At 45.0% G+C, this 12,110-nt stretch overlaps 1 protein-coding gene and 1 long non-coding RNA gene across 6 annotated transcripts in view; one reads left to right on the top strand and one right to left on the bottom strand.

The window, feature by feature from the left end:
- LOC138292399 (cyclic AMP-dependent transcription factor ATF-7-like) overlaps nucleotides 1-12,110 on the top strand; it is a 679,599-nt gene that overhangs the window by 372,081 nt on the left and 295,408 nt on the right. The gene's annotated exons all lie outside the window — the stretch shown is intronic.
- LOC138292401 (uncharacterized) overlaps nucleotides 1,386-12,110 on the bottom strand; it is a 70,194-nt gene continuing 59,469 nt past the window's right edge. Inside the window, exon 3 of the long non-coding RNA XR_011202671.1 lies at nucleotides 1,386-1,634. This is a non-coding gene — a long non-coding RNA (uncharacterized lncRNA). The remainder of the gene's footprint in view (nucleotides 1,635-12,110) is intronic.

The following is a 12,110-nucleotide window of genomic DNA, read 5'->3' as shown; positions in this document are numbered from 1 at the left end:
GACATCAGATAATAGCAGTTCACACTTGAGCTTTTAGGGAAAACCAGTCCATCATTAGTTATGGCTGTGTCTGCTTAGTGGCATAAATACAAAAGTCAGAAATCATGATGGTTGGGATTAAAGAATGAAATGCCATTGTGGAGAGGTTTCCAAAGCAGAAAGAAATAGGCAGAAAAAGCACTTCAAGGACACGCTGAAAGTCTCTCTGAAGAGCTTTGGCAGTGACCCAGACTTCTGGGAAACCCTAGTGCAAGCCCACCCCCCCAGCGAAGCTGCAGCAGCAAAGGAGCTACCTCCTACAAGCAGAGCAGCACTGCAGAGGTGCAGAAGAAGCGTGAGCTGCGCAAACCCCTAGGCACCTCTTTGCCAACCAGCCCAGCATACCACTTGTGCTTGATGTGCGGCAGAGCTTTCCGAGCCCGCATCGGACTGATCAGCCACAGCCAGACACACCGCACTCAGTCAACCTCCTCAACGTGATGTCCTTGGTCATCGTCAACAACTGACAAACAACAACAACCTGATGATTGAATCTATATGTAGTAGTAGACCTGCTTCGTAGTATAGCTAAACTGAGTCTTTCCTTTCTGCCTAGTCATTCCCAGCTGGTAATTTTCACATTGATGTAATATAACTTTATTTTTCCTGTGCTTTTTTTTTTTTAACCAGAAAGCAGTCCAGGGAAGCCGTAAATATTTTCGTAAAACAGTGAGCAGAAGCTCTGTTCGTGCCACATGCCAGTTGCTTGGCACCTAAACAAGCCAGATTCTACCCTGTACATAACAGAAGACTCTTTGTTCAATTGAGCACACATCTGCCAAGTACATACTCTGCGAACGGTCACATGAGCTAGAAAAGCAGAACTCTGACAATTTGTGAAGGTCTTAATCTGAGATATGAATATTTTTTTATCTACAATTTGTGACAATTATTTAATTGAAAACTTTTTATTGCCAGGATGATGAATTGGAAAGACTACTTTGTTAAAAGGTAATTAGGAATTGCAGTTTCTTTAAAATCTTGCCTAAAGATCAGGTACCTTACAAAAAAGAACCATCCCCAAAGAAAGAAATGCCTGCTGTGATTCTCCTGTTTTTCCTGACATTCTATCCTGAGATTTCAGCAGCTTGCATCAGGTGAAATCTGGGTGAAATACCCAAGAGCTGTTTGCAAAATGTAGATTTTCCTAGTAATTTATGAAGGAAAGCCTTAATTTTATTAAAGACACGGAGGCGAGTATCATGCATTCATTTCTAGCTTTAATAAAATAGCAGCAGTCAAGAAACTACACTTCCCAAGAGGCTTAGCAGCATGCTAACCAATGGGAAGAAAAGTGTAGGCACCAGAAACACCAATGGGCAGATTCCAAGGACCATAGAGTACAATGTTGACTGCAAGCACCCCTCTTTTCCTGAGTGAGCAGTTCACATAGAGTCATGAAACAAAGGAAAAATAGAACCAATAATAGCCATTGCGGGGATAAAAGAATACAAGTCTTGGCAACAGGAAACAATCCAGGCATAACTTGAAGGAATTGAAGAGTCATGTAGGAGATAATTCCGGGAGACCAGCGGAGTAGAGATGGGAGAAGCAAATGGAAGAAGCCTGGCATCATCCGGAGCAGGAGGGTAGTGCTGGATTGGCAGGGAGGGAATAGAGAAACATATTAGTAGAGAGCGGTGGGATAATACTCGCCTCCGTGTCTTTAATAAAATTAGGACTTTTCTTCATAAATTACTAGGAAAATATACATTTTATGTAGACTCCGATTATGCTAGTTTAAAGCATATCAACCACCAGATAAGTAGCAGATCTAACAGGTTTACAATAGAACATTTTGAAAACATTATCATTAGACCAATCGGCCGACCTCAGAATGTCCTCTAAGCTGGAACCCAAAGCAAAGGCCTTGGAAGCCATGGCACCCCTGGAGGAATGAGCCCCAAAGATTGAAATATTAATACCCGCCTGGGACATGACCCATTTAACCCAGCGAGCTAAGGTAGCCGAAGAAACTGGTTTATGGGGTTTATGGAACGAGATCAGAAGCTGAGGGAGGGAGGACATTCTGAGGTTAACAGTTTCTCATATTATTTTAGACAAAGACCCACACAGAGTTTAGGTTTGTTAGGAAAGAAAGGGTAAAAAACAGTATGCAAGTTGTTTTTTGTGCGTTTAGTAATGTGGAATAAAACACCTGTAGGCCTAATCTGGTGAGAGGAAACAAGTAAAGATTTTAAATCAGACACACGTTTGATAGAAATGAGGCACAACAACAGTCAATTTAGCAGAAAGCATTTTCAATGATAGATCCGAGTTCTCGGGCCAAGAAAGGAACAAATTTAGAACCATTGAGACATCCCAAAGGAAAGAATATTTCGATGCAGGAGGTTTGGCAAGTTTAACTCCCTTTAGAAGGTGGCAGATAAGGGGATGCTGCCCCACTGGTTTGCCATTGATACATTAGTGATGCATAGAGATAGCGGATCTATAAAGATTTATAGTTTTATAGGATTTACCCGCACTGGCTTCCGCCGCCAAAATTTAGTAATAAAGTTTAGATCCGTTGAAAAGGGATTGATACATTTTCCCACACACCAGCTTGTCCAAAGAGACCAAGCTGATTTGTATGCTTTTCTTGTGCCGGGAGCCCAAGCATTGTTAATGAATTCTGAAGCTTCTGTCGAAATAGAAGCGGTTTGTTGGGAGAACCTGAAACCTTCCAAGCTGAAAGAGTTAGGGATTTGTTGAGAATCAGGTTGTGAGGAGAACCCGATGGATCTAGAAGAAGAGAAGGGAACGGAGGGAGAAGTAGAGGAAAATCCATGGACAACTCGAGAAGAAGGGGAAACCAGACCTGAGACTTCCAGAAGGGGGTGACAAGGACTAAAGAGGCATTCTGGCGTCTGGCTTAAGATAGTACTCCGTTGATTAATACAAAAGGAGGGAAGGTATAGTTGGTTGCTGAGTACCAATCTTGTAGAAACGCATCTGTTGCCAAAGTTAGAGGATCGGGCGCCAGCTGAAGAAGAGGGGTAACTGAGCATTGAGACGCGAAGCAAATAGATCGATATGAAAAGGACTCCATTTGTTCAGAAGTTTTTGAAATATTGAAGGATGAAGTTTCCAATTGCTGTAATCTTTGAGATGTCGGGAGTGCCAATCTGAATGGAGTTTTTGGATCCTGGGAGATATTCTGCTAGGAGAGAAAACTTGTGAATGAGACAGAACTCCCAAATACTTTTTGCTAAAAGAGCCAAAGGTTTTGATTTGGTACCCCCAAGATGGTTTATGTATCGGACCGCCGAAACGTTGTCCATGCGTAGGAGGATAGAACATTTGACTTTGTCTTTTGTGAAACTTTTAATCGCAAAGGAACCTGCAAGCGTCTCCAAACAGTTTATGTGCAATTTGGACTCCTCTGCGGACCATGTACCGCCAGTCGATATTGGTCCACAGTGGGAGCCCCAGCCCGTGAGGCTTGCATCGGATTCTAATACAAGATCGGGCGCAGAGGGGAAGATGGTCTTGCCGTTCCAAGTGTCTAAATGGTGTATCCACCATTGAATCTCTAAACAAGATTCTGAATCTAGAGAAATAAAATCGGCGAAGGCGAGACCTTTGCGAGGATGGAGAAGTTTTTAATCGCTGGAGGGCTCGATAATGGAGAGGACCCAGGAATATTGCCTGAATAGAGGAAGAAAGACCGACTATCCTTGCTAGGGATCTGAGAGAAATGGTGTCTTTGTGAAGGGTGTGCATAAGTTCTTGTTTGATTGAAATCACTTTTGAGGGGGGAAGGTGAAGAGTAGCTGTACAGGAGTTGATGAGGAAACCCAGGAATTTTAATTGTTGAGAGGGGGTTACCATAGATTTGTCCAAGTTTATGATGAAGCCGAGCTCTGTAAGAAGAGAGCTTGTTAACTGACGTTGGGCGTGAAGAGACTGAACATTTTGGTGCATGAGGAGAATATCGTCGAGATAGATTATAAGCCTGATACCGAGAGATCTGAGATGGGCAACGTCTGGTTTCATTACCTTTGTAAAACACCAGGGGGCTGAAGAAAGCCCAAAAGGTAGAAAAGAAAGGGGATACGTTTTTGAGAGCCATTGAAATTGTAAAGATTTTCTGTGAGAAGGGTGAATAGGAATAGTAAGGTAAGCATCCTGAAGGTCTAGTCTTACTAAGCAATCGTTTTAAAGTAAAATATCCCTGAGATGGATGATAGTTTCCATCTTGAAGTGGCGATAAATCACAAATTGGTTGAAAGATTTGAGATTGATTACCGGTCTTAACTTTTTGTTTTTCTTTTGGACTAGGAATAAAGAACTTAAAAAGCCCGACGGATTGGGAAGAGACGGTTGGATAGCATTTTTGCAAATGAGCAACTGTACTTCGGTTGCAATGAGAGCGGACATTTCGGCAGAAACTTTTGGAGGAGGAGGGAGAAAGGTTTGAAAAGGAGGAGAATGAAACTCTTAGATAACCCTGAATTGTGTTTAATACCCACGGGTCTGAAGTAATTGCACGCCACTTTGGGAGGAAGAATTGAAGCCGACCTCCCACGGGAAGGCAAGAAAACTGGCTTACCTTGAGAGTTGTTTGATCTGGAATATCTTTGGCCGCGGCCGTGGAAACCTCTGCATCTCTGGGGGTAAAACTGTGGCTTGAAGTCTTGATCGTTGTTGAAGGAGCCTCTAGGACCTTGGTTGCGGTAGGTGCCTCCGGTAAAGCGGCTCCTGCCTCTACCGGCCCGTGCAAAAACACGTTGGCTGAAGATCTTTTTTAAAGACTGTTGGGCTTTGTGTATAGAAGAGAAAGTAGTGACGTATCTGCGGAGGTCTTTGATAAAAGAATCCCCAAAGAGCTTACCATAAGCCTGGAAACCGGGATCGAGAGTTGCAAGTTTGGGGTCCAGTTTGAGGAGTAAACCTTTCCTTCTTTCATGAATAATAGCCGAATTGGCATTTCTCAAGAGGCAAAAGGCTCTCTGTATCCAAAGGGAAAGGTCCATAGGATCGATAGGAGTATCCTCGAGTCTGGCCGATTCAGCCAAGTCAAAAATGCAGGCCAAGGGCCCTACAACATTGAGTAGTTTGTCCTGACAAGTTGTCCAGACTTTGTCAACCCCTTTGCAGGGATCCTTGCCGAACTTAGTAAAAAAGGTTATAAGAGATTGATCAATGGCAGGAGTGGCGGTGATATTAGATGATAGAACAGGTCTAGGACATTCAGACTTGAGCTTAGAGCGAGTTTGCTTGTCTAACGGAAGCCGAAGACGAGAGGAAATATACTCTCCCACATGGGTAGAAGGAAACCATTCGGTGGAGTTTGGGTGATGGATGAGAGAAGGATTGAACATAGGGACCCCATCTGCATCCATAATGGTGGAGGTTGACTCGAAAGAGGAAAGTTTGGTCTTTTTAGGAGGAGGAGAATAAGATGGAAAATTATCACCCGAGAAAGCATACTGATCAGCGTCATCCATGTCATCATCATTATCGTCATCATTATCGGTGTCTAATATGTTGGAAATTAAAATTTTTGATGCAAGCTTGTATTTTTTGATTTCGCTTTACATTTGGAAGGCACAGAGTCCGTACCATTTTTTGAAGAATTCCCCTCCTTGCAAGGAGGTCTGGGAGGATTCAAGTCCTCAGTCTGGTGTGAGGAAACCTCACTAGTCGTTTGTGCGCCTGAGGAAAGAATTTTCTTAGAGATTAATGGAGCCGATTTTCATTTTCTGCTTTCCTCCGCAGAATGGGCCAGTAAAGCATTATACACCAGATTTTTTACAGAACATTCAATATTTTTTGAAATTTTTGCCATAGAAGCCTGTAAGGCTTGTTCCACAGATGACTGGATGAAAACATTTAGACCTTGTTTAAAGGACTCCCCATCCTCATTTAACTCAGGCATCAAAGGGAAGCTATCAGATTCCATAGTGAAACTAGAGAAAATAATAAATGAGAGCTTTGGTAAGTAAACAGTTCACTTCAGGAAGAAAAATGAATAGATACTCCCCTGAGGCGAGAGGCAGAATCTAGATGAGGCCTGGGGGCAGAGACTGGAAGCCGCGCCCCTTCGGGACACTAGCAGCGCAGATAAAATTGAAGACACAACTAAGAGAGCGAGCGCTCAGTAACCAAAAGCAGAATAGCAATATAACATATAAAATAGTCAGAAAACATTGGAAAATGCATGGAACAGTAATAATGGAGTACTTATCTTGACTGCGAGCAGCAAGAAAAGAGGGCTGCTTGCAGTCAACTTTGTACTCTATGGTCCTTGGGATCTGCCTATTGGTGCTTCTGGTGCCTAAGTTTTTTCTTCCCATTGGTTAGCATGTTACTAAGCCTCTTGGGAAGTGTAGTTTTTTGACTGCTGCTATTTTATTAAAGCTAGAAAAGAATGCATAATAGGAGCCTCCGGTCTTGACATAAAATTTATAATTCAGAGGGCTAAGTCAACTCCCACTGCTGGTGGGCTTAACAGGCCACTTGTAATGAGGGGTTTAGAGGTGTAATTCTAATCCTTATGCTACAATTAGACTAACATTTCTACAGGTAAGCAACTGGTGCATACTTTGCACTGGTTTCAAGATTTTTGCAAAAGTTTGATCTGTTTCAGGCAGGGAATATTTTGTTGAAAAAAATTTGAATGTTTGTTTTGCAACGTGATACTCCGTCATCCAGTGGTTGGGTCCGGAATTATCCACTGTTTTGTAGTCCTTCTCTTTTTATTTTTTTATTTGTTGGTGGGCGTTGAGGGAGCCACCATTTGGTGTCTCCTTGTGTAATTGCCTAGCTTCCTCCAGATGTTCCCACTGTTGGTCACCATCTACAGATTCTTTTTTCCCCAATGTTGGCGATGGATGTTTGCCGAGAGGTCTCCGACACAAGGGAAAAATATTGGAAAAAAATTGGAAGATTTTCAGTGCAAAGTTAATCTAACTGGGACAGATCGTCGACACGGAGCTGCCGAAAATGGAAGTTACAGAGAGCACGTTTTTTTCGACAGATGGAGCAGTGAGAATGACCGTTCAGGGGACCTCATACTCAGAGTAATGGAGATAACGTCATTCCAGTTTTGCAAAAATTGTCACTATAAGTACACCCAAAAGGATAAACATCCGGTGTGTATCTCTGCCTTTCACTCAAACATTGGAGTGAGGATTGCATTGCCTGCACCATGTTTGCGCTTAAGACCTTGAAAGTAAGACCGAGACAGAGGATGGCCCACCACACGTTACAGGGCCAGTAGTCCACACTGTCTCTCATACATTTGGGGGTGTTAAGCGACGATGACAGCAACGTTGCAGAGGGAGCAAAAGGCAAAACATCAGTGGGTGATCGGAAGATCATCAATGTAGGGGAGCAGGCGTCTAAAAAGAGCTGAAAGTCAGAGGTGAGAGAGACTGGGCATGCCTCTAACACTTCTGAGTCGAAAAAACAGACTTGCGAACACGCAAGGGGGCCTCTGGGTTGAAACACATGCCACCCGTAGGCAGCAACTACAAAATGTAGTCTCACAGAGCCCTCAAGGGGGACTCTGCTGGGGAAAAAGACACGTTGACATCGAAAGTGCAACAGTCCAGAGCCGGTCACGGAGGATCGACAACTGAATCATTGTTGAAAGAGGTTTCAACATTGAAAACAAAGACAGTAAGAAAGAAGAAAAGACTTGAGGCCGAAATGTCTGCACTTCTGCAAAGAAAGACGGAATTTGACGAAAGCCTCAAAGAATTCAGAATTTCTCAAGACTTCGGATCCAAAACGCACATCTGAGATGGAAGTTGAGGAAATACAGCCTCCACTCACACGAGAACCTCGAAGAAGAGCGTTTCTGTGAGGAAGAAGATCAAACTGGAATGTATCATGCTTCAGAGGAAGATGAATACATTGATCAGCAATGAGAAGACGTAGAGGCAGACTCACCTGAAGAGGGTGTAGAGTCTTACCCATCAAAGCCCTCCCTTCCACATGACATTAGATCGTACAATCTGGTCACAAAGAATCAAGCTGACATTTAATGTACAGATCGAGGAGAATAAACCCCAATCATGCTTCCTACTGGAAACATTGCTGCCAAGTCAGGCAAGGAGCCAGTTTTTACCCAGGTTCCCAAGCATCCTCGACCAGTGGAAGGGAAGCTTATAAGGAACTAGCCACTTGTAGAGCTGTGACTCCAAGGACTGAAACAAAATATAATATTCCTCCAAGGGCCGTGCACATATAAAAGACACTGTCCCTGCGGACTCCATAATCGCAACAGCCAGAAAGAGGGCTAACATCCCCTCAACCTCAGGGCCTCCACCATAAAAGGAGAGCACGAGGATAGAACTCATGGAACACAGAATGGAACTTAGTGCTGCAAACCACTGGTGCAGTGCAAGTTCGAATGCACTAATCACTAGTCTTGCTCATCAGCATTGGGAGGAGATGGGAGCACTGTTAAAACAGCTCCCTGATAAGTGTAGGAAAAGGGCAGCACATCTTGCTGAAACAGAAAAAACATTGCTAATACATGTTTAAAATCTGCTTAGGACGCAACAGACACATCTAGTCACCAGATGATGAGGATCACACTACGGCGACACTCATGTCTCAGAATATCGGGTTTTAAGCCAGAAGTCCAGGCGAATATCTTAAACACCCCCTTCAATGGACAACCATTGTTCAGAAGCTCAGTGGACGAAAGTCCAAAAAGCTAAAAAAAAAACAAAAAAAAGTCAACAAAACAGCAAAGTCCATGGGCGCCCAGCAGTTTCGAGGTGTATTACGAAGAGGAGCGTTTGCGACATGACAACCAACCTCAAGCGGTAACCTAAAGGCTGCGAGCTCTTATGAAAGCTTCTAGAGTGGTGCCCAAACTACCACAGCTCAACAAAGCTGGCAGTATCAGCAACAGGGGCATCGTTACTTTTGAGGAAAAACCAGAAGGAGAGAACAAATAAACAAAGGAGGTGCAACCCCCTCAAATATGTGACTGCACAAGAATTGCAAGACTTTCACAAAAACTTTCAGTGAAAGAAAAGAAGATTTAATTAAACTTCAAACACTGCATCCCAGTTGGTGGAAGGTTAAGACTTTCTCCAGAAGTGGAAGAAAATAACTTCAGACAAATGCACCATAAACACAATTCAATTTGGTCATTGCATATAACTAGTCAAATTTCTTCCAATAAAGGGGCCACAGAAGAAGATACACTCAAAAGAGGAAATGGCTCTTGTCTTCAAGGAGGTCAAAGGCTTATTGGACAAAAGGGCAATATAACTAGTCCCAAAACAGGAAATCAGCAAGTTCGATGGCATCTGTCGCTGTAGATACACATGGTATGCATGAGCTCGCCATCTGGTGTTGGGTCGGAGTGTTACAAGTTGTTTTTCTTCGAAGAAGTGTTTTCGAGTCACGGGACCGAGTGACTCCACCTTCTGTGCTCATTGCGCATGGGCGTCGACTCCATCTTCGATTGTTTTCTTTCCGCCATCGGGTTCGGACGTGTTCATGTCGCTCCGAGTTTCGGAACGGAAAGATAGCTGAAGACGGAAGATTTTCGACGGTATCGTTGCGATCCGGTTAGAGATAGACACATACGACGACGCGTTGAACATCGAAGCGCTTCGGTGCCCTTCGGGGTAGATTTCGGCACCCCGTCGGGGCCTAGTCGGCCCGACCGCGTGGAGGACAACGCCGATGGATCGGACCCCGTTTCGATTCTGCCCCGAATGCCACAACAAATATCCTTATACAGACCTACACTCGGTCTGTAATCTGTGCCTGTCACCCGAGCACAGTGAAGAATCCTGCGAGGCCTGTCGGGCGTTCCGGTCCCGAAAAACTCTGCGCGACCGTCGAGCGAGAAGACTGCAGATGGCGTCCACGCCAAAAGAGCGTCGACAGTTCGAGACAGAAGAAGAACAGGAGGAATCCTTTTCCATCCAGGATTCAGACTCCGACGAGCTACACTCTACAAGAACTGTGAGTAAGACGTCGAGATCAAACCTTAAAAAAGGAAAGAAGGCCCAGGGGACGCCACTGCCAACCGGCCATGGCTCCACCCAAATTCTCGGTGACCAACAATCGGCACCGAAAAAGGCCCATTCAGTGTCGAGATCGTCCGACTTCGGTCGAGACACCGACACGCAGCCTCCTCGGGACCGAGAGAGTGCTAAACAGAAGCATCGACACCGAGAGTTCGGTGTCGACACCGATCGACGCCGAGACAGTGGCGCCGAAGACCATAGAGGCCAAGAATTTTCGGCACAGAAAAAGAGGAAGGTTACCTCGGAGCCGAAAAAACAATCGACAGGGCTTTCGGAGCCGAAAAAAGCGACATCAGACCCTGTTTCTGGCTCCTATACCGAAGAGCATTCTATGTCTTCTCAAATGAAGAAACATAGATTTGAACAAGAACTGCAATCCACTGACGTGGATCACACGCAAAAGCGTATCTTTATTCAGCAGGGGACTGGGAAGATCAGTACCCTTCCACCTGTCAAACGAAAGAGAACGCTTCAGTTTACTCCTCAGCAACAAACAACACAAAAGGTAACACCTCCTCCCTCGCCTCCACCTGTAACTCCGGCTTCGCCAACTTACACCCCGTCACATTCGCCAGCTCACACCGCCATGAGCCACGACGACCAAGATCAGGATGCGTGGGACTTGTACGACGCACCAGTGTCTGATAACAGCCCAGACACATACCCAACTAGGCCATCACCACCGGAAGACAGCACAGCCTACTCACAAGTGGTGGCTAGAGCAGCTCTATTCCATAATGTGGAACTACACTCGGAACAAGTAGAGGATGATTTTTTATTTAACACCCTCTCCTCAACCCACAGCTCCTACCAAAGCCTGCCGATGCTCCCAGGCATGCTACGCCATGCAAAGGACATTTTCAAGGAGCCAGTTAAAAGTAGGGCAGTGACGCCTAGGGTGGACAAAAAGTATAAGGCGCCTCCTACGGACCCTGTCTTCATCACCTCTCAGCTGCCACCAGACTCTGTGGTGGTAGGGGCTGCCAGAAAACGGGCAAACTCACACACTTCTGGGGATGCACCTCCCCCAGATAAAGAAAGTAGGAAGTTCGATGCAGCCGGGAAGAGGGTTGCTGTCCAAGCAGCAAACCAGTGGCGCATCGCAAATTCACAAGCGCTGCTAGCGCGATACGACAGAGCCCACTGGGATGAGATGCAGCATCTCATTGAACATCTCCCAAAAGATCTGCAAAAAAGAGCAAAACAGGTTGTTGAGGAGGGTCAAAACATTTCCAACAATCAAATACGCTCCTCCATGGATGCAGCAGACACGGCCGCAAGAACCATTAATACGTCGGTTACCATCCGTAGGCACGCATGGCTCAGAACGTCTGGATTCAAGCCAGAAATCCAGCAGGCAGTGCTTAACATGCCAGTAAACGAGAAACTTCTGTTCGGTCCGGAGGTCGACACAGCTATAGAAAAGCTCAAGAAGGACACTGACACTGCCAAGGCCATGGGCGCACTCTACTCCCCGCAGAGCAGAGGATCTTATAACACCTTCCGCAAAACACCTTTTAGAGGAGGGTTTCGGGGTCAGGCCACACAAGCTAGCACCTCACAGTCCGCACCGCCCACCTACCAGGGACAGTACAGGGGAGGTTTTCGGGGCCAGTATAGAGGGGGGCAATTTCCTAGAAATAGAGGAAGATTTCAAAGCCCCAAAACCACTACCAACAAGCAGTGACTCACACGTCACTCACCCCTCCCACACAACACCAGTGGGGGGGAGGATACATCAATATTACGAAGCATGGGACAAAATAACTACAGATACATGGGTCCTAGCAATTATCCAACATGGTTATTGCATAGAATTCATGCAATTCCCTCCAGACATACCACCAAAATCACAAAATTTATCAAAATACCATTCACAACTTCTAGAGATAGAAGTTCAAGCACTACTGCAAAAAAATGCAATAGAATTAGTACCAAGCACACAAATAAACACAGGAGTTTATTCACTGTACTTCTTGATACCAAAAAAGGACGAAACACTGAGACCAATTCTAGACCTCAGGGTAGTAAACACATTCATCAAATCAGACCACTTTCACATGG

The sequence above is a fragment of the Pleurodeles waltl genome, chromosome 4_2 (assembly GCF_031143425.1).
Source record: "Pleurodeles waltl isolate 20211129_DDA chromosome 4_2, aPleWal1.hap1.20221129, whole genome shotgun sequence".
NCBI lineage: Eukaryota > Metazoa > Chordata > Amphibia > Caudata > Salamandridae > Pleurodeles > Pleurodeles waltl.
The sequence above is the reverse complement of the archived record's forward strand: the minus strand, read 5'-3'. Positions and strand labels throughout refer to the sequence as shown.